Below are 20,397 nucleotides of genomic sequence, written 5' to 3' on the forward strand. Positions count from 1 at the left end.
GGCCTTGGGGGCATTTAGGCCCATCATGAGAAAATAAAATTTGAATATGGAGGAAAGCAGCCCTGAGAGTGTCCGATGAACCACTGCTCACCCTTCTGGGGTGCAGGGGAAAGAGGTTTTGAAGAAACGCTGTGGGAATAGCTATTAGTCAGAAAACTACACCACTTGTCAACCACATGTTTATTTTTCCCCTCCTTGAGCTGCAGATGGATGTCAAGTCGTAGCAAGTCACCACCCAACAGCTGAGCTGGGACTACCATCACTTCAAGCAGGGTTTTAACCACAGAAAACTGCCCACAGATTACCTGAGCCTAAGGAGGGTGGCTCAGCCAGGTTTGGAGACCAAAGGGTCGTGTGTTTGCTCTCCAAAACACACAAAATCTCACCTGGAAGGGAAGACGGTTTTATAAAATTCCAGCTATCAACCAAACATTGCCAACAGCTCCAGTGTACAGGGGCTGTGTGGGTCCCTGCCTTGCCCTGCTCTTTTCATCACAAAAGCAGCAGTCCTTCATTCTGAAAATTCACTTTCCTTTTCCAGGTCACTGAGGAGGATGAATAAACTGAGATTAATAAAATTCCCAGCCAAGGGTACCAGGTGTGTTACACAAACATCTGTATCTGCAGCCATGACTCTCCCTCCAAATTCTTTCCATATTTTTGCCTTATCCCAATCTCTAAGAAAGAAATAGGTGTCTGTATCTCACTCGTGGTTGCACAACATTCCCTTGGCAACAGGCTCTTCCTGCATGATACAGGTGGGAGTAAGAGCAACTTTGCTCCTTTTCAGTGTGATTTAGCAGACAGCCAGCAGAAATAACAGCACAGGCCCAGGGAACACCCACTAAAGTTGACAGTTCTCATAGACTTAAAGGACACTGAATCAGGCCCAAGCAATCAGGGCTGTCACAAGCCACCCCTCAGGGAGTGACACTTTCCATGGGCAATCTCCTGCTGCTGAGCTGCCCTACACAAGTTATCCACAAGCAGAGCAAAGCCAAGCTGTTTAACCAGGCTAAACCACAACACCAGGTCCAAAGGCAGCCGGGTAGCAAGACCTACTAGAAAGGAAGCATCAGTTAGGAAATTAGGATTAGCCTGATCCAGGCTGAGTTTTCTCAAGAGACCCTAATGATGGAAAGAAACTGCTCATTTAACAGCACACAGGCTGTTTGCCAGGCAGGCACCACACAACCCCAGAAATCTTCTTCAGATCTCTGCAGGTTTTGGACAACAAGCAGAAGTAACTTTTAAAAAATATATATTTAGTCCTCTGAAGCACTAGGAGGGCACTGGCACAGGATGCCCAGAGAAGTTGGGGCTGCCCCTGGATCCCTGGAAGTGTCCAAGGCCGAGCTGGACTGGGCTTGGGGCAGCCTGGGATAGTGGAAGGTGTCCCTGCCCATGGCACAAGTGGAACAAGACGGTTTCAAAGGTTCCTTCCAACCCAAATAATCCTGTGCTTCCAGGTCCCTTGGTGCTGTGGGATATTCCAGGTTCCAGGCAAATGGTAAATCCCTTCTATCAAGTGACCCGAAAGAACTATTTTGACTGGGGCCCTGAGAAACAACAAACCTTTGAAGGGAACAAAGAGGAAATTGGTGGTGGGGTTGCCCTTGGGGCAGCCTAGACAGGATCACACGCCAGACACTGCGCTCTCCTCCACAGAGCCGCTGCCTCAGAGCACCTGGAGAGACCCAAGGTCATCCTGAGGTTTTGCAGCCAGAGAGGGTCTGAGGCTCAGTGCCCCCCACGTGCAAAGGAGAAGCTGGGGATTCAAACCATGTCAGAACAGTCGGTAGAAATGCCCAGCTCCTCCTGGCACTGTGACAACCTGTGCTGTGCTGGATGTTCCAAGGACAGGATCTGCACTCGCTGTGGAGCAGTGACTCCAGACACCCCTCCAAGGCTCTCCATCCCTCTCCTCTCACCCCTCAGCAGTGCTAAATTTGCTTCCAAGCCCAGTGTCCCCCCCAGCAGCACAGGGCTGGAGCGAAAGGCCCGGGGCCGGTGCGGCCCAGGCGCCGACAGCCTCGGCGGGTGCTGCCAGAGCTGGAATGCACCGAGGGCCCCCGGGGACACGATCTTCCACTCGCCTCTTCCTCTGCAGGATCCAAAACAACAAACAAGAAGGAGCCTTTGGCCATTGTTTCTCGGGGAAGGGGGGTGACAGGGAGAGGGCACGCGGTGCAGCCTGCCAGAGGCATGGCTGAGCTAAGGAAGTCCTGCCTGGGCTTCGCTGTATCCGCTCCTCTCCAGGAGGGGCGGGGGGAGGCAGGAAGGAGAGAAAATAGAGAACAAATGATCATATAACCCTTGAGAGAAACCTGTCTGCTCTCCGAGAGCGTATTTAGCCCAAGCATGCAGTGCCTCTTGCTATACAAAAGAAAAAGAGGAAAAAAAAACCCCCGCCAGTTCTTCCGTTACCATGTTCTACCACTGAAAAAAAATGGGAGGAAACAGATGTTAAGCTCTCCAGCGTCAGGAAATTATCTCTTTCATGGGGGTACAGTTACTTCAATGTATTTAGGTCAAACAAATAGGGAGAGAATCGTGACTTCTCCCCCTTTCTGTTTATGTCTCCGCAGACATTTCAGACTTGCTGGGTGCCGCATCCAAGGACCATGGGCAGAGCTGTGTTTGCTCACAGAGCACACCCTGAGGATGCAGCCTGATGATCAAGTCCCTGCCCACCTGGTAGATCCCCACCCTACAAACCAGTGCAACCCCTACAAAAATCCAGCATCCTCTGTTTCTGGGTCAAGGAGGACGGTTTGCTGCTGGGCCCTGCCAGGCATGGCAGCACAGCAGCTTGATTGTTCATTTATTTCAATCGAGGTGGAAGGAGAGACCTGGGTGAAACATCTGCAAAAGGGATCTCCAGCCCATCAGCGAGCGCAGTTACGACTTTCCGGCACCAGGGTCCCCAAGGAGCGCGGGGCCCGTGCCCATAGGAAGCGACCAGAGAATTGAACCAGCATTTCACATGCTCTGCAAAATCCCTTCTACAGGAAGCTAAACCCCTCCATTAGGAGCAGGAGACAGACAGAGGAGCAGTCTGAATCCCTTCCTAGTCAGGAATGAACAGACATTATGAAAACACTGACTTTTAGAATCACAGAATCATTAAGGTTAATGGTTCTGTGATCCTCCAAGATTGATTCCAACCATCAACCCAGCAGCACCACCACCACCCTGACCACTAAACCATGTCCTCAAGTGTCACATCCACACACTCTTTTAATATTTCCAGGGATGGTGACTTCACCACGTGCCAGTGGCAGAAGGGACCCTGCAGCAATGGTCTGCTCCATCACTGAGGGCAGACTGGCAGACAAGATAACCCCAGGCAAACATGACACGTTCCCTGTGGCAGCAGCATTTGCCCCACATGGTTTGCACTGGTTTAAGCCAAAGCTTTTACAGTCCTGGATCTGCATTTGTGCTCCTGCTAATTCAATGTCCACCAGGCAGACGGATGGATGCACAGACTGATAGCTCCAGCCCTGTATTTATATGGACGGAACTCAAAACTTCAGGCTGAGTAAATCAGTTCACTCATGTATAATTTAAACATTACTTCCTTCCCATTTCAGGGAGCTTTAGAGTTTGTGAGATGGCCAAACACAATGAAATTAGAGCAGGAGACTTATTTTGCCTGCGGCCGAGGGGGAGAGAGCTGCTCCACTGCATCTGTCAGACAAACTGGGCTGGTGCTGGTGCTGCCAGGCAGGGAGCAGCTCACTGCAAACACCACAGCTCCACACTGGAGATGGGCTGGCACTGCAGGGAGCTGCCAGGCAGCTGAACAGGGTACCAGCCCTGGCCTCTGCAGCACACAGAGCACTAAAACCTTACACCAAGCCAGGATCAGCTTCACACACACTGGGAAGGAGAGAGCCAGCAGCCAGCTCCTTGTGCAAAGATGAGCAGAAGCTCCAGATAAAAACACAGAGATCTAAAATCCCTGGAATACAACTGGAATGAAATAATGAACATAATAGATCAATTCTTGCTGAAGGTGGATTTCAGACCAAGCCTCTCACAAAGCCCACACACCTCTGGCACTGCACCTGTGCTAAACTGTTCCTCCAGACCCACACTGCTGATCCAGGAACTGCAGGTGCAGATTTCCCCCTGCCCACTGAGCACAGCAGCAGCACCTTACACATCTCCCCTGTTTTGCAATTCTAAATTCTTCTGCTCTACAGAAAATAAACCTGATGTGAGTCCTGAAGGGATCCAAAAGGATCCTTCTGGTACTGGCAGCCAGGATGGACAGGGACCCCCAGGAAAAGGAGGGAGCCTGAAGGAGGAATCAGCTGCCAGCACGAGGTTGTTTTGATGCACAATAGCTGTTTTCCCAACCTCTCCAGCTATTTGGCACCAACTGTCACCATTCTAATACCAAAATATCTGCCATTACATGTAGATTATTTAAGCTGTTCAGCAGTCAGTTGAAAGTAGTTAATTATATGTAAGAACATTTAATTACTATCCAGTAGCAGCTGTAGGTACTTTAATACCATAGTGATGAGCCAAAACACAATGGAACAGGCAGATTCAGGGGTCTACACCCATCCACACCCCATTAATGTCAGCTGAACAACACTGAACCACTGGCTGCCAACCTTTGGGAAGCAACAACTTCGTGGTGCTTGTGACATTGCTCTGCATTCCCAATTAGTCAGTTTGGTAGAGATGCCTCAGGAACTTCACAGCTCTGACATTTCTTAAAAATCCTTGCCTTCTCCACAAACCCCTAAGCAAGAAAGCACGGTCTGAACATCAGAGCAGAAATCAGTAGCCAGCGTTTAATTGTTTATATCTTGAGACAAAGATAGTGTCTAAATAATTGTCTATTGTATCCCAGAGACAGCACAGGAAAGCTCTTCCCCTAGCTGGGAGCCTGCAGGTCACACATGCTTCTGCCATAACATTTGCTATAAATAATCCTCGCTGAGCCCAGCTAGGTACAGACCAAGGCAGCACTGTGCTCCTATCGCTTTCAGCCATTACCCCTCCCCAGAGAGTGCATATCCTACCCTATTGTTCCTGCTCAAATGTTTGAAAGAATTATTTTTTCCTTGCTCCTTTTGTTTGGGGAGTTTATTTATATTTCCTCTTTGACATGGAATTACTACGAGAAGAAAGGAGTGCCACCTTCCACCGGTGCCAGCGCTGAGATGAGCAGCAGAGGGTCACGTTTGGAGGACACTGCCATAGTTACAGACCTCCCAGTCTGGGATTCTCTGCTAATGTAGGTTCAGCACATTCAGATCAGGATTAGAAACAAAGAGCTGGGTGCCAACGCCAGCCCCAAGTTCACAAGCAGAGACTCGGAGCACAGGCAGCAACCCGTTCTGCTCAAACATTTCCAGGGATTATTTCAGCAGGTTACTCAGCAACTCCTTGATGTGGCCCTGGTGATGTCAAAGAACACCTTACCTCTACTTCATTGTCTCACTTCCAGCCTTATTTCTACCTCCAAACAGATCCCAAATGATCTGTTCCTGTCAGGCAGCTGCATGGGTGGAATTTACCCTTGTCCTCCTTTCTCCTTTTCCTCAGAGCAGTTGAACACATCCACACAAACACAGGGCTGGGCAGGGGCTGCTTGGCTCTCAACTCCCCAGGCACCTCATTGTGGAAAACCCACCCCATCCAATCCAGCACAGCTTTTTGAGTACAAGGTGAGGTATCTCCCTGCCCTGCTTTAAAATTTGTAACAAGTCTCACTGTAGAGCCTCAGGTATCAAGTGTACAAGTGGCTTTGCCCTCAGCACCAAACAATTCCTTGAAGAGTCTTCTGCGCTGTTTTTCCATAAAATCAGTCCAGTTTCTGGCTGTTGGAAGGTGTGATGTCCCAGACAGGCCAGTGACACCTGCTGTGCCTCTGTCCATTGCAGCATTCCAGGATATCCAGCTCAGGAAGGCCAGTGGCCTTGCACTAATTGCCTTTAGGCACATGCAAAAACTGCTCTGGTGTTTCTAGAAAACCACAGTGACTGCCACAGGCCTGGCCCGCTCTCAGGCTCGGGCTTTTCACCCCAGAAAGGCACTTTTAGGGGTCACACAGAGAACTTTTGGTAGTTTGACACCTGCCTGTGCTTTACTTTTCCCTTGCAAGGTTGGTGCGGAACACTCCAAAGTCACAAGGTGCCTCCTGGACAGGCTGACACCTTTCTGCTGCTTTCCTCCTCAACAGCAACGAGCAAAACTCACTCTTATCTGCATCCAGAGCCACTGCACAGCAGGCAGCAGCACACACTGAGCCCAGGCCGGCACACAGCAATGCCCTGCAGGTGGGTGGGTGATGCCGTGGTGGGGATGCTGCTGTCACTGAGTTATCCTGCATTTGTGCAGCCCAGCTTTTCCTCATCTCCTAACCCAAGGCTTCAAATCCACAGTTCACCAAGGCCAGCCTGCCAGGATGATCCCACAGGGACACTAAAGCAGCTGAGGGGAAGGGATGGGAGCACAGCCCCTGCTGGCCGTGCCCGTGTGCCCAGCGTGGCTGTGCCCTGCCAAAGGCTGGCAGCTCCCACTGCCCAGGGCCTGCTCCAGCCAGCCACGCAGGGAGCCAGCACTGCACCCAGTTAGCATCACTGCTGATGAGCTTCTCCCCTCCTGCCCCAGGGATGGGGCTGAGCAGGCACAGGTGGCCACACCGCTGTGTCTCCTCTGCCTGCCCTGCTCTCCCCAAGGCTGCTCGCCCCTTTTCACCAGGGATCAAAACTCAGCAGAGCAGGAGCAGCTAAAGGTTCCCTTTGTCCCTGTTTAAGGACCAAACCCTGAATCTTTTCACAAGGAGCTGGGGGTTGGGTTCTGAGTATTAGGCACCTTTCTATTTCACCTTTTTCTGCAGTCTGTATATTCTGTAGTCTCTCCAATGACTCTTTTTCAACAACAAACAAATTTATTGCCATGTGTGGCAAAGGTCTATACAAAAGCCACAAGCAGGGGAGGACAGGACCAGTCACCCTGAAAGTGCCCATCCCTTCTGAGGTGCAGATCCAAGGATGAGCCCAGCACACCTGCAGCTTCACCCAGGCTTTAAACCACAAATAGGCTGGGAACACGTGCAGGCAATATCTAGTTTCTGCAGGAAATTGCACAGCGTGGATATCCAAACATTGCCACCAAGCAAAAACAACATCTTGATTTGCCAGCTCATGTCACACAAACCTAAATTCTTCATAGGAGACAGTGTTCAGCCAATGCTGAGCAGCAGTGATACACTTCCACAGCTCTGGAAAGCCCTGGGGCTCCACAGCAGCCAGGCATGAGGCTGCAAATCCTTAGGAAAGACAAGGATATGAGGTCTGCAGGGATGTGCACCCTGTGAAGGGTGCAGTGAGCCAGGGCACCCCAGCTCGTGTTTCAGTGCTGGGTTTCAAGCCCTGCTCAGCTGCTGCAGGAACTCCCACGCAGGCTCCAGGTGCCTGCACAGGCAGGGCAGCACCAGCCCCAGCTCCCTGGAGCTCCCCAGCACTGCCAGCATCCACAGAACCTGCTCAGCTCCCTGCATGCCCCTCCAGAATTGTGTCTTCCTTGTGGCTGGAGCACCAGGGCAGAACCAACTCCTTGGCTTCCAGGCCATGTGCTGGACCTTTGCTACGTGCTGACACATTTCCTTCCTGTAGTAAAATCACCTCCCATCCATAGGCTACAGCGCTGCCTGGAAGCCCAAAGCTTTAAGGAGCCAATCCTTCCTGCCCATCGCCCTGGAGAAGCAGCAGAAGGGCATCCTGAGCTGTGGTCATACCCAGCCCTTTGGCACATGGGCTGCAGAATGCCTCAGGACATCAGGGTGAAGGCAGCAAATATTCTGACAGGTGACTGGTCCCAGTGACAGCACCTTCCCAAAACCACTGTGATTCACAGCTCACGTCAGCAGTGTGGAAAAAGTGACCCTTTCTTCCTTCAGAGGAAACAACAGACATGCTTCAACAGAAAAAAAAAACATTAAAGAATAAGGGCTTGTCCAGCAGAAAACCTGAGTAAAACTCAATTCCCACAGAAGCAGAGGGATCTTCCACTGACTTTAATCCCTCTTTTTCTTGTCAGTCCTTAATTCCCTCTCCCTCCTCCCCACAGGAGCAGGCAAACGAGTGCCAGCCCAGCAGTGGCACTTGCAGAACAGCTGCTGTTTCACAACTACCTGCAGCAAGAAAATCAAGAAACCTGACAGAGCGCGCCAGAAATAATCTCTGCCTGAAAGACAGAGCAGCTGGGCTGGGCTGCAAGGAGCCATCCCTGGCACAGGGCAGGTGGGTGCTCCAGTCCTGCCTGTGGACACAGAAACACAGGGCAGGCAGTGACCCTCTGCCCCACAGCCCCCAGGGGTGACAGGACAGGTCCAGCAGGGCAGGAAGGAGGCAGGAATGAAGTCCCCAATGAAAATCAGTGAAACCCACTGAAATCTCTGTGACCCTCACATCCAAGGCATCACCCTTGTTTCATTTGTTCCAGTCCTGGTAGAAGCCTGTGCTGAACTTCCCTCCCAGGCTGCCCCTCCACTGGGGCTACAAGCAGAGAAGGAGCAAAGGAAGGGAGAATTAATCCAGCCCCTCATCTGGGAGCTGGGTTATTTGGTGATTTTGGGGGTTGTCTTGTGCAGGGTCAGGAGTGATCCTTGTGGGTCCCTTCCAACTCAGGAACACAAAGTTCTGACCCATCTCTACAGCAACGCAGCTCCACAGCCACCAGACCAAACCCAACTGTTATCTATCCAGCTTAAAATGAGGTGTCCCCACACCTCCACAATTAGAAATCCCAATTTAAGCCATGTGAGGCTGAACCCCCACCCTCTAACACCAGCAAAAGAGCAGATCAGCAGCAGGCTCTGAAGGCTGCTTGGCTGGACTCTGCAGAAGATCCTGTCCCAGATTTTTGCTCCTCTAGAAACCCTCCTGCACACCCAGGAAATGCCCCCAGACACCCCTAATGCAGCCCCCTCCCAGTGATGCCTTGTGAAGGCTGATCTAGAGCAGAGAGTGGACAGAGCTAAAGAATAAAGCAGGGATTTATTAAAAGGATCTCCTCAATGGATGCACCTTGGGCAGCACAAGAGCCCAGCCAGGGCTGCACCCAAGATGAACCAAAATGGTCACAAAAATCCCTGACTGGTCATGGGCTCTCTCACTTTGATCAGTTCTGCTCCATTTGCACATTGGAGTTCATTGTCCAATTACAGCTTTAGGTTATCAAGTCCCATCCTGCTTGTTTTTCTCTCTCAGCCCACGGTGTTTGTGCTCTTGGTCCTGAGATTTGGATCATTTGTCATTGGTCCCCAGCTGGAGCAGGAATTGTTTTGTCTCCCTGCTCTGTGCACAGAGCTCACCATCCCCTCATGTGAAGCCCAGACCCACACACTAAAGCAGCACAGAATGTGAAAAATAGAAAAGCTGAAATCTGAGGCACCACCAGAGGGAAAGTTGTACCTTTAACACCAAAATCGTATTTCCCACTGACATGTGCCAAAGTGTATTTAGGTGCCTAAACTAAACTCAAATTAGGGATCTCAGTATTCCTTCTTGCCATGTGTTATCCTCATTCAGCAGAGGGGACAGAAGGAGCCAGGGAAGGTCCTCCAACACCACCTAAATCCACGGCTCCTCCCTGCTTCCAGCCAAAGCTGCATCTCCTTTTGTGTGTTTGAAGGACGATGGGCAATGCTTGGGATCTTCTGAGCAGTGCCTCAAGGAGCATCCAGCAAACAATCCACGTTCCATGGAGCTGTCCTGCAGCACTCTGCAGTAAAGCTCTTCTCAAAAAAAAATTCTTCTTTTTTGACTGTCTTAATTAACACAATTTGTAGCTGTAAATAAAGCTGAGACTCTCCAGGAATCAAAGCAAGGTGCCTGGAAAGATTACAGAGCCATTACCACACACAACATTCCAGCCTGAAATCACAGGAATGGACTCCCTGTATTTCTTAGAGACCTTTTTGGGGGCATTGCCCTGATCCTTTATGAACCCACTGATCAGAGAGGAGCTTTGAGGAGTACAAACATGCCAGCCTGGATCATGTAACTTCCAAATAACCTGCTGCTTCCTCCTGTGCTCTGGACAAGGGCAAACCCTTCAGAGCAAAGAGGCATGAACTGCATTAAGGAGTAATTATGGAATAATCCGTGTCTTGGAGAAAACTGCTTCTAGCTGTGTCAAACACAAGCTGGGTTATGTCATTTATTTACTTCCATTTTATACAAATATTTTTACCTAATGTAACTCATTATCTTTACAAAAGTTTATTTAAATAGTTGGCTTTAATTATTATGTCAAGAAGTCACAGAGACCAGAGAGAGGCCACAGAGGGGTTCCTGCCCTTGGAGAATTACTCCAAGGCACTGCTGCTGCATCCCAGAGCAAGAAAATATCAACTCCTAAAGGCTCAGAAGCAAAGATCTGGCTCTTGCTGCAGCAGACCCCTTCTGCAGGATCCCTGTTTGCAAGCACCAACTCATTTACACAGTTTCAGCCTCACACCTGGCCAGAGGCTCCTGTGCACAGCCCAGCTGAAGAGCTCAGCTCTGGTGGAATCCTCATGGCTCAGTGTTTGCATTCACAAGGGGCTTTTGTGGCCCCCATTTCCCTCCCCCTCCACACCATAGGTGCTGGGACAGCCCTGCCACCCTGAGCAGAGGGGCAGCACCTCACCCCATGGCTAACTGCCTTTTTTTCCTGTTTTTCCTTCCTCCAGCAGCCTCTCTCTCTCAGGAACAGGAGTGCAGCCTGCTCAGCCCTGATTGTTCAGCAGCAGGAGCCCTCCCAGCTCTGTTTGCCACTGGGAAACCCGGAATTATTCCTTTATCTTGGGTCACCACAGCTGATCCAGCACTGCCTGGCACAGGCCCATGCTGCAGCCCTCCAAACCTGCCAGAGGAAGGTGTTCCTGCCCATCCAGGGCCTGGAACAAGATGTTTTTTAAGGTCCCTTCCAACCCAAACCATTCTAGGATTCTGGATTTCTGGTAACTCTGCTTTATATTCAGTTTGTTCACTCAAAACAAATTAAAAACCAAGCAGAAGGGGGTTTAAGATCCACCCCCATTCTCATTGGAACGTTTAAGGTCTGGCCTTAAAAATCTGCCTTTGCAGGACTGGAAACAAAATGGTGCCACAAGAGGAACCATCAGCTGAAGGCACCAGGGCTGAGACCTGGGATGGTCCCACAACTCCAATCCAGATCCAAACACAGCCTCACATTGTCTCAGCTCTCATTTTAACACAAGCCTGGTTTCAAGGTCTTTGCCCTTCATTAACCACCTCCAAGAGCAACTGAAGAGATAATTCATGGGAAGTATCACCCAAAATGAACCAGATCCATCTGGCTGTGGAGAGACCCCACAGACTATACTCTGACATTCCTTAGATCATTTAACTAGATCTAATTCTGAAATTTAATTGAAGGACTGAGGAAAAGTCACCCTGGGAACTGCTGCTCAAAGCTCCCAGCTCAGAGCAGCAGAGCCCCTGGGAGAAACCAGGTCCCTGCAAAAGGCTCTTATCACTTCTCTAAAACTGGAGCAGCAATAACAGGAAGAAATTGTTTTGGCAGGACTTACACCACATAAAGTCAACTCATCAGCCAGTGGTGTGTGAAATCTCCCTGGAAAACACACAGAGAGAGAGCACAGGGTGCAGAGAGCATCCCCCAGGCTCAGCTGGGCCCCCAGACACCCTCCCCAGCCATGCTCAGCATTCCCACACCATGGGGTCTCACCCAGACCATGGGGCAACACTGACCCTGATGGCACCACCCACACCCTGGGGCACCCACACCCTGCTGCCATCACCCACACCATGGGGCATGCCCACCATGGTGCCACCACCCTCACCCACCACCCACACCCTGGGGCACCCACACCCTGCTGCCATCACCCACACCATGGGGCATGCCCACCATGGTGCCACCACCCTCACCCACCACCCACACCCTGGGGCACCCACACCCTGCTGCCATCACCCACACCGTGGGGCCATGCTCACCCTGCTGCCATCACCCACACCATGGGGTCACACTTACCCTGCTGCCATCACCCAGCCCATGCAGCACAGGGCACTCTGTGGAATGCCAGGACATCCCCCTGGGCCCTGCTGCTTGTCCCAGCTTTCCCCATTATCCCTCAGTGGATGCTCCCAGGGTGACAGCAGAGGGACACGGGGTGTGCTGCTCTCACAGCTGCCAGAGCCTTTCCCAGCTCCAACACCCAGGCTGCAAACCCAGTTTAGGACGTGCTCTGCACCCAGGAACGTTGTCCAGCTCCCTACAGCGCAAGGGAGGGATGGGGAGATGGTAACAGACCCTGGGGTTGCCTGATGGGGTTTCACCCTTCCAGTGCAAACCCAACACCTCTCACTGCCCAAAGACCCGGTGAATGCTCTCCTCCTCCTCCCACTCTCAGCTGCAGAGCCGAGCTCAGGCAGGACCCTGGTGCCACCCCTGCCCCAGCCTGGCCAAAGGAGGCCACAGGGTGCTGTGGTGGAGCCCAGCTGCCCGGCCAAAGCTCCTCTCTGAAGGTTCTGCAGCCCCTGAGGGCCAGCAGGATGTGTGACCTCCCCCCTGCAGTGACACAGCTCCCGTGCTGGGGACAGGCACTCAGTGCTGTTGTTCCCTCACACAACAGGCACTCCTCCCAGCCACGAGTGGCACGGGGCAGCTTTCAACTGATTCATGGTTCTCTCAAACAAGCCCTGAGTGTGCAGGAGGCCCTGGCACACAATGCCAGCCCAGTGGCAGCAGGACAGCATCAGCTGGTGCCCTGTGCCAGCATGAGAGCAGCAGCAGCAGCAGATGAGCTACAGGCACTGCCAGCGTGGCTTGTGCAGCTGAGGGACACAGCACACACAGCTGCTGCCAGGCTCCCCGTCCCTCTGCCAGGCACGTGGCAGCACGGGCACGGCACTGAGGCTGCTTGGGGCCCTTTGTGTGCCAGCTCAGCCGCCCTGCTCCACAAACCCAGCACAGCCTGCAGGGCTCTACTGGGGCAGGAGAAGCTCAGGAAAAAGCCCTGGGAACCTCCAAGCTGAATTCTGCCCTGGTCAGAATTCTGCTCTGACCAGAATCCAGACCCAGAGAAACGATATGTGACATTGCAGCAGGGCAGGAATGTCACATATCAGTTTCTCTGGGTCTGGATTGAAGGCACTTGAGGAGGCAGTTCATGTTCAGATTCAGGTGTTTGTTATTTCTTATCAATAAAACAGCCTCACAACCACGAGTTCTGCAGCTTTTCATTAGAAGGCACAAAATGGCCAACAATCTCTTGTTCCAAGGACATTGTAAAACTATCCAATTAAGAACTGACACCTGGACTATTTTCCCTTTTAACCCAATAACCGATCCCTGGAAGCCCACAATGAGGACTTTTCTGCCCAATTACAAAACATCACCCAAACCCATGGAGAAGAAGGAAGAAGAAGCATGAAGAAGAAACCCAGGACGACACCCTGTGCCCTCCATCTTGCTTCCACCCACAACACACTAAAAATCCCAAACCCTCAATTTCTCACCAAGTGATACACCTGCACTGCTCTCTATAATCTATTTCACACTTTTGTGGATTCCAGTCTACCTTGAAGTCTGGGAAACTTTCTCCATGAATGAGGGTCAGAGTCAGTGCTGCCCTGGGGGTCAGGGCACCCCAGAGCAGACACAGAAATATTCCCTGTGGTGCCCTGGGTTTGCACAGTCACACGTGCAGCGCTGCTCTTTACACCCGCCCTGGTTTGATGCCTTCTCTCTATTGGGATGGCAGCCAAAAGGGAATGAAAAACCCGAGGAGGGTGAGCAGCCAACCCTGCAGAGCCCGGACAACAAAGCTTTGGGATCCTCCTGCTCCTGCCGGCAGCCCAAACATCCCAGGCAGCCTGAGAGGAGCTGCAGCTCACACGGGTGAGCGAGGAGCAGCCTGCGCCGCCCGCAGAGCCCAGCCTGGGAAAGGCAGCAATCAAAGCCAACCATCTAAGCCACAGGATTAGCGCAGGGGGAAAGGCAAAGCGAAAGCAAACACGGGCAGAGCAGCTCGCTCCAACACCCCGGTAAAACTAAGGCACAGCCAGGTGAACAGGCCCTGGTCATGCCACGAGGCTGTGGCAGGTGAAAACAGAGCTGCCACGTGCTCTGCCTGCCTGCACACACCCCGAGAGCCAGGCCACGTGTGCTGCCATCTCCAGCAACGCTCAGTGGGTTCTGTATCCCCCAAACCCTGATTTTACATCCCTCAGGGTGCACCTGCTCCACCCCACCTTGCTACACAAGGTGTCCACCACACACCATCCACAGACAGGAGCAGGCTGAGCAGCAAAACGCTTCCAACTGCAACAAAGGACTGTGCCCTGCTCAAGCCTCACTCCAAGTTTTCCTTAACCCCGAGGTTTCCCATGGAAAACCAGAGGGACGGGTTTGGTCAGAAAGGCAGGGATCTGGGCTAAGCACGAACTCTGCACAAACCCAGCTTGGAGCTTTGTGCTCCTCCTGCAGCCCTGGCTACCCCACCACATCCTTTCAGCACAGTGAGACACTGGAGGATGTGAGCAAGCCCGAATCCTGCCCTTGCCCCAAACAATAGGCTCTGCAATAATGGTGCAACCAGAATTTCCTGTGCGGCGGCGCGCGCCAGCTCCGGGGAGAAAACACCCTGGGAAAGCTCTGCCACGGGAACACGGCATCAGGGCAGCTCCTCCAGGCTCCTGCCCCTGCTGGGATGCTCCTCTGGCAACAGGGAAAGCACCACACTGAGCCCAGGCTGGGAAGAAGGGAAAAAACCACACCGGTGGCTTGGAACAGGAGCCATCCAGGCTGGGGATAATCCCATTACTGCAGCAGCCTCTTGCAACATCTGGACCTGGCTTTTCTCTCGCAGATGTTTCATATCCTGCAGTGCTTGGGAAAGCAGCACAGAGCAGGCTGGGGCTTGGGAGGCTCATGGAAATCTCTCCATCTCTCCTGGAAAGATGGCACAGGTGCAGCAAGGACAGGGCTGCTGATGGCATCGGGCACCAGCGGCTGCAACTGCAGCCAAAATGCTCCAGTGTTGGAGCTTCTGTCTGGAACAAGGGATCAGCACAGCCCCAAAAGCCTGAGAAAATCCCAAACCCTGAGAAAAGCCAAGGACAAGCTCCTATAGCAAAGCAGGGATGGAGGATGATCGCAGGCTGGAGCAGGGGAGGAGTGCAAGGAGTGCCCTGAGAAGGAAGGAGGGGCAGAGCCAAGGCGTGATGAGCTGGCCACAGCACCATTCTCCATCACCCTGCACCTCCAAGGGGGAGAAAGGGAAGAAACTGGGAGAGAAGTCAAGCCTGGGAAGAAGGGAGGAGTAGCAGGAAGGTGTTTTTAAGATTTGGTTTTATTTCTGCACACCTTCCCCATCACCCCAGGACGCCCATCACTCTGGATATGCAGAGAGATCAGCATTTACTGCAGGAGGAAGAAGCTCAGGAAATGGGTGATGGCACCTGGGCCTGGCTTAGCATGATCCTGAACCATTAGGGATGCTCCAGCACCTCCATGAGACCTCCTGTGCCCAAATCCAGTCCCTTCCTGCTGGAATTAGCACACAAACTGTAAGCCAGCTGTTGGCACATCAAAGAGGGAACCAGGGAAACAGAAACAAGGTTTTCACCCCATTTCTTCCATCAGCTCCCCTAATTTGCCTCTGCTTTGCTCTCCCCAGGGCTGAAGAGAGGACAAGGATCCCACCCATGTAGCAGCTCCCACCAAGGCTGTGGGCACCAGGGCAGGGCTGACCCCAAGGAGCCTTTAAAATCCCCCTGCACCTGTAGATGGTGAATATTGAAGGGCAGAGAAAGCCAAGCCTTGATGCCAGGATTAAGGAGGACTCTGGATTTGGGATGGGGACAGAAGAGGGAAGGACAGAGCTGGTGAGGCTGGAAAGCACACACTGCCTGGGACCCCAAATCCAGCACACACCCCCTGCAAAAAACCAACCCCAGAGCCCAGCTCCTGGTGTGCCCCAGAGAAGGACTGGCTTTACTGGGCAGGACTGGGCAGCTCAGCAGCACCTTCCAACAGAGGGAACACAGAGCTGTGGGCTCCACACCCTCCTGCCAGAGAGGAACAGCAGAGAAACCTCATGCAAGAACACCAGAGCTCTCAGAGCTCAACCTACAGCAAGAAACAATTACTGGGAGATAACTGGAAAAACATTTTTCAAGAGTTTCCTCAGAGAAAAAAAAAAAAACAAGGCTACTCCACAGTTTCTTATTTTAACTACTTGGAGCCAGCAGGCTGCAGTGGGACTGGGAGCTGGCCTCCATGCACCCAGCCCTCAGCCCTAAATGACCCAAAATTCATTTCTCAGTGTTTATTTGCACAAGAATTTCCCCCAAAACTCCGCGGTTCCCAGACACACATCGCTGCCTAATCCTCCAGCCAAGCTCACCCTGCCCATCTCCCCACCACCAAAATCCTTTGTGATGTTTGCAAAATGCCCCCTTCTGGCAAATTCCAGCTCAGGTTTGCAGGTCAGACCGTGCAGATGAAGAAAACTCCAATAAATCTGTCATTTAACGGAAAATTAATACTGTGTCCTCATGTCAGCACCAAGCCAGGAATAACCTCCTTCCCACAGCTATTGCGTGCTGGGTGCAAGAAGGCCAAATGCAACAAACTTTTCATAAAAAGCACCTCACAAAAATCCAAGTTGGTGATGTTTATGCCCTGGAACAAGGCTGGCAGGGGGCCACAGGCAGCACACGTGGTGACATCCCCGGCTCGTGGTGCCAGCAGGAACCTGGCCCATGGAGGGTCCTGAGGCAGAGGAATTTTATTAAATCAGCTGATATCAGTGCAAGAATTGGGGAAGTCTTTGGGATCACCAGACACAAATACAGCAGCAGGAATACAGGCAGAAGTAATTGCTCCAAGTGTCACTGGGCTCCAGTAATTAACTGTGGGGTTTTCAGCTCCCTAACTCAGATCTGGGATGTCCCAGACTATTCCTGAGGCTTACTAAAGTAAATTCAAAAGCAAACCCTTTCTTGAACTTCACCTGGAAGTTTCAGACGAGCCTGCAAGCTGGACAAAACAAAACCCCACTGAACAGGATGGCTGAGAGCAATCAGCACTTAGGAAAAGGAGCAATAACAGCAGGCAGGAGCCTCCGGAGCTTGGGAACAAGGATGGGAAGAAATAACCCTTAAAACAGGCGTGGGATGAACCAAAAATGGAGCAGGGGACCAGAAATCAACTTGTTGCACCTGTGGCTTTTAGTTCAAGCGTAGTTTCCAGACTCCTCTTTCCAAAGCAGACCCTTCTGCAGCACTTCCAGCTGAATTTATCAGGAGGGGATGCATTTTCCCTCCCCTTGTGATGATGCACCCACCTCCTCCTCCTCCCCATCAGTGGGTTCTTCCCCTGGACCAGCCCTTTGCACCTGTGCCAGTGATGGCACCACCCAGAGCTCCTGGAGTCCCACCTGGACAAGCTCCTGAGCTCTGGGACAGCTCCTAGGGCAGGAGGAAAGCAAGGCAGAGAGGTCACTGTCACCCCTCTGAAGAACAGAGCCCTCCCTGAGGCCACAGTGGGCACCTCGGTGTCACACAGGGGGACTCGGGTGGCTCTGAGTCTGTAACTTCCCTGGACACCAAGGAGGAGTGGCAGCACAACGTTCCCTCTCCACCCAACACAAACACCCGGTCAGCTCTCTTTGTAATGCACAGAAATCAGATTAATTCCAGGAAAACGAGGTGGCCCAGCAGAAATTCAGCACTCCCAGTCCCTGTCTGGTCAACAAGGCACCAAAAGCCTCTGGAACGAGCCGTCCTGCCAGCACTGGAGCAGGGCACCCAAACCCTCTGGGCAGGAGCTCCAGCAAAGCATCCACCTGCTCCAGCACTTACTGTAACAGACCTAAATTTGGCAATTTTACTTTCCACCAAGCCAATCAGAGACGATACCGGGCAGGGAGCGAGCAGCATTCCATAAATACTTGATTTGAACAGTTCCAGCAGTTTGGACCCGGCAGAGCGAGGGTTTAATCGGCAGTGAGCAGCCAGCCCCGGGGGCTCGGGGCTGTCCCGGCACCGCAGCCCGGTCCCGCTCGGAGCTGCTGCCGGGATCTGTCGTCACTCGGGAAGGATTCGTGCCTTGTTTTAAAACAAAACCCGAGGGAGGAGCAGGGAGGTGATATCAGCCATTAATCCCCGCATTTTGAAATCCCTCATCTCATAAATGTTCAGGTGTAAAACCAACGCACCAAGGTGGAGGTGGGAACAGGGACTCTCCACCCAGGCTCTGTGAACACCCGAGTGAGACTTTCTCTCCGTCAGCTTCCCCAAAACCACTAAAACCAGTAATAAGCGAACGCTCCCAAGCACGGAACTCCCACCAGAGCCCACAGAAATGTTCCCCTGGACTCAAACGCGCCCTGAATCACCGTGGGCAAGCAGGGAGCCCGTTCCTCGGGAGCTCACACGGGGTGTAAACCCGGCTCAAACCGCTCAATCCCGACACACGCGGCGGAAAATAAACCCAGACCCCGGTCACGGCAGGAACTGCCCCGCTCAGCTTCGGGCTGGTGCTTCCTCAGCAGCTCCAACACAGCCAAAAAACCCCAACAAAGAAAAGATTCCCACGTGATGTTCTGTAAAAAAGGGAGGTTTTCCGAAACTAATCCGAACTTCGCGGCTTTGTGAGCATTCTGTGGGACAGGAGGGTTTGTCCAGCAGGTACCTGCGCGGGGGTGACACGGATTTATGGGGTCAGAGCACAAAGAGCAGTGATGCGACACTTCACTCTCGTTGAAGCCGCGGCTCCGGGGGCAGCCCCGGCCCCAGCCCGGGACGGGGCTCGGGGGTCCCGGTGCCGGTCCCGGTGCCAGCCCCGCTCTTACCTCGCTCACCGCATGGCCTCGGCGCCGCACGCTCACGCGGTCCCGGCGATCACGGCAAAACTCTGCGCTGGCGTCGGAAAGTTGAAATGTTTTTAAAAAAAAAATCTTAATAAAAAAAAGTTTTAAAACACCAAAAAGAATAACAAAATAAAAACTTTAAAAGCGCCCGAAGGTGCGAGCTCCTGAGAGGGAGTTGAAAAGCAAGAGCAGAGAGCAGCCCCGCTCCGGGAGCCGCTCCCGCCGCCCTCCCGGCTGCGCCGGGCGCTCCCCGCCGGCCCCGGCCCGGGAGCCCCGGCAGGGGCCGGCGGAGCGCTCAGGGGGCGGCGGCGCGGCCCCCCGAGCCGGGCTCGGGCCGTCCCCGGCGCCCGCCCGCGGGCAGCGGGGTTCGGGGGCGGCCGCCGGGGCCCGGCGCGGGCCGCGCTGCTCCGCGCATCCCCCGCAGCCCCGTCCCGTCGGGGCCCGCCCGGCGCCGCCGCCGCTGCGCGCACACGGCACCGACGGCGAGCGACGCGAGGCGAAGCGGCCGCTCCGTGCGGTGCCGGCCGCGCTGCGAGCCGCGGGGATCGCTGCGGGATCGCTGCGGGATCGCTGAGGGATCGCTGCGGGATCTCCGAGCGCCCGCCCGCCGGGCCCGGCCCCCCGCCCGCCCGGCGCCGCCCCGGCCCGGCCGCGCTGTCCCGCCGGAGCTGCTCGGGGCTGGGGGCGATGCCCGCACGCAGCTCTCGGGGGTCGCTGTCCCCGCTGTGTCCCCGCCGTGTCCCCGCCCCGCTCCGGCGAGCAGAACAATCGGAGGAAGCGCGGCCGCGGCCCCGGCCCGTCCCACGCAGCCCCGGCACCCCCGGCCCCGCAGGCCGAGCCGCCCGCCGGGCTCTGAGGGCCCCGCGCTCCGAGGGCCCCGCGCTCCGAGGGCTCCGGGCTCTGAGGGCTCCGGGCTCTGAGGGCCCCGCGCTCTGTCCCCCACAAGGGACCGGGGGCTGGAGCCACATCATCCCCAAGGTCCCTTCCACAGTGACAAGAGGACGCCTCGGAGCACCCAACACCGGCTCTTCCATCACTACTGAGCAGCCCACATGGCGGGAATTAAATTTACCTCGATTTTCTCCAGGGTTCTGGTTCCCAAATGCTCTAACTCCACTATCTTCTATGTTATCTTCTTTCAAGCTTCTCTGTTCCCTGTCTCAGGGTGGAAGGTCCCTTTTCTCCCCTGCTGGGAGAGCAGACCTACCCAGCCCCGAGCCCACCTGGGCAAACCCAGCTCCTTTGGGCCTGACCAGGTGCTTCAGATCACTGCTTGGAACCAGAAACACCTGGAGAACATCACCAGCCTGCTCCCCACAGAACCATGGAATCATGAAGGCTGGAAAAGCCCTCTCAGACCATCGAGTGCAATAATCCCCCAGCACTGCCAAGGCCACCACTGACCTGTGTCTCCAAATGCCACATCCACACATTTTTTGAACACTGAAATCTTAAAACGAGAGTTTTCCCATCCTAACCATGCATCCTCCTCTCCATAAATCCCTGCAAACCCAGGC

General features: G+C 53.6%; 1 protein-coding gene across 2 annotated transcripts in view; it reads right to left on the reverse strand.

Moving 5' to 3' along the window:
• ARHGEF9 (Cdc42 guanine nucleotide exchange factor 9) overlaps window positions 1–19,029 on the reverse strand; it is a 207,146-nt gene extending 188,117 nt beyond the window's left edge. For both annotated transcript variants that reach the window (XM_030967639.1, XM_030967637.1), the window contains exon 1: window positions 18,863–19,029. The gene's annotated coding sequence lies outside the window, so the exon portion shown is untranslated. The remainder of the gene's footprint in view (window positions 1–18,862) is intronic.
• Window positions 19,030–20,397: the final 1,368 nt, after the last annotated feature.

This window comes from Camarhynchus parvulus, chromosome 4A (genome assembly GCF_901933205.1).
Source record: "Camarhynchus parvulus chromosome 4A, STF_HiC, whole genome shotgun sequence".
Lineage (NCBI taxonomy): Eukaryota > Metazoa > Chordata > Aves > Passeriformes > Thraupidae > Camarhynchus > Camarhynchus parvulus.